Genomic DNA, 2,500 nt, shown 5'->3' with positions numbered 1-2,500 from the left:
AGGAGGAGGAGGAGGAGGAGGAGGAGGAGGAGGAGGAGGAGGAGGAGGAGGAGGAGGAGGAGGAGGAGGAGGAGGAGGGAGAAGCAGCAGCAGAAGAAGAAACAGAAGAAGAAGAAGATTAGGAGGAGGGAAGGGGTCGGGGAGGCGAGGGAGGGCCGCGGTGCACGTGGTGGCTGCGGCGGCGCTGTTTACAAGCCGCGGCCCCACCGGTCGCTTGCATTACGGTGAGGAGGCTGATGCTAGGGCGCTACTGCTTGCTTTTTTATCTTTTATTTCTCCCTTCCATTGCTTTCTGTATTGTATTTTGTTGGTTTTGGGCGTGACAATTAGGCTTGTGATTTATATATCTTAATGTTTTTTTTTTTTTTTTTTTTTTGCAAGTTGCATTTTGTGCGTTTATTGTTGTGAATTGTAAGCTTTAATTTTGTGTCAGGCAGGTTATGTTTGATTAGTGTTCAAACTGAGCTACTTTGATTGTTGAGTTTCAGCTGTTTTTTTGCAGTGTGGATTAAATGTTCGTCCGCGTGGGTGCAAGCGCATTCGCACTAGTTAACTCCTGTCCATTATCGCTGTCTGACTTAGTTACTCCTGTCATGGCATAGATGAGCAAATGGCTGTTTATTTGGCTATTTGCTGCTGTTCCTTATTTAACACACTCATTCACTCTCTCTATTTCTCTCTCTCTCTCTCTCTCTCTCTCTCTCTCTCTCTCTCTCTCTCTCTCTCTCTCTCTCTCTCTCTCTCTCTCTCTCTCTCTCTCTCTCTCTCTCTCTCACTCACTCACTCACTCTCACTCTCTCACTCTCTCTCTCTCACCCTCTGTCTTTCCTCCCTTCCTTTCCACTCCTTCTCTCTCCCTCCCCCTCTCTTTCTCCTCCACCCCTCCCTCCTCCCTCTCCCGCCTGCGGCGCCGTGGTCACTGCGAGAGGCCCAGTCCCTTAGTAATAATGAGTTAGCGGTCCTAATGATGACGGTCGTAATGGCGACGGCCACGCGAACGGGTGAACGTCCTGCTTCCCCTCGTTCGTCTTCATTTCCTTTATGGGGTCTTTTCTGTTCGTGTTTTGGTCGGTGTATCCACGTCCCTTCTGAAGATTCAATTGGTGATTTGTCTGTATTCGCTTTTTAGATTTCCTTCCCTTTTTACTTTCGGCCTCCTGAATCGGTCGGCAAACAACAGCTACATGTTATTAGGAAGGTTGGGATTGCCATGGGAGGGTGAGGGGAAGAGGAATGAGGAAGGGGGTGAGGGGAAGGGTCGGAGGGGAAGGAGAATGGGGAAGGGGGAGAGGGGAAGGGTCGGAGGGGAAGAGGAATGGGGAAGGAGGAGAGGGGAGGGTCGGAGGGGAAGGAGAATGGGGAAAGGGGAGAGGGGGAGAGTTGCAGGGAAGGAAGAGGGAAAGAGGAGAGGGGCAGGGTGCGAGGGAAAGAGGGATGGGGAAGGCGGAGAAGGGAAGGGAGAGGGGTCATGAGTGGTGGTGTTATTCTCGCGTCATAATTACCGAATGGGGAGTCGCCGCATTAGTTTGTTAGTTAATCGTTTGCTTTTGTCTTGCAAGGAGGGAGGGACCCCGCGTGAGTCACATGTGTTTCCTTCGCGAGCAGGTGTCGACGCCCCCGACAGGTGCTTCCTCGAAGGATGTATGGGGCAGCAGGGGATGAGAAGGGGGGGGGGAGGGTACTTTGGGATGCTGGTTCTCGGTGCGATGGAGGAGAGTGCGCGTAGGATCTCAGTTGATGCTGTTGTTACATGCTGATAGTAATTATAATAGCAATGATAATGTGACAGTGACATTGATAATGATAATGATTATCATTGACGATGATAATGATTATCATTGATGATAATAATGATTATCATTGATGAGAATATTGATAATTATAATGATAATGAAAATGATAATAATAATCAAAATAGATAATGATAATGATTAATATAATAGAAATGATAATGTTACTGATAATAATAATCAAAATAGATAAGGATAATGATAAATATAGTAGAAATGACAATGTTACTGATAATAATGATAATGATAATGATAATGATGATGATGATATTGATAGTGATAATAATAATAATAATGGTGATGATGGTAATACTGATAATAATGATAATAATACTGATAATAATGATAATAATAATGATAATAATGATAATAATAATCCCACCACCATAAACAACAGCATTTCTTGTAATCCTCATTATCATTATAAGCAATGTTATTACTACTATTACCATTGTTGCTGTTGTTGCCGTCGTGATCATTATTGTTGCTATCGTTTTACTGCTCATGGCATTGTTTGTTTATTTGGATGCATTAAGCGTTTGGTTGCACATGTGCTCTGGTAAGGAAGTGGGGGTTAAGAGGAATGCTTGAGGGGGAGGGCCTTGCATGCGTTGCAGGTGCAAGATATCGTTTACGGGAATGTTGCATATGTTTGCCGGCTGGTGTTTGTCACGTGAAGTGTCTCTTTTACACCTCATGCGTTGCAGGCG

This window comes from Penaeus chinensis, chromosome 37, assembly GCF_019202785.1.
Source record: "Penaeus chinensis breed Huanghai No. 1 chromosome 37, ASM1920278v2, whole genome shotgun sequence".
Lineage (NCBI taxonomy): Eukaryota > Metazoa > Arthropoda > Malacostraca > Decapoda > Penaeidae > Penaeus > Penaeus chinensis.
The sequence above is the reverse complement of the archived record's forward strand: the minus strand, read 5'-3'. Positions refer to the sequence as shown.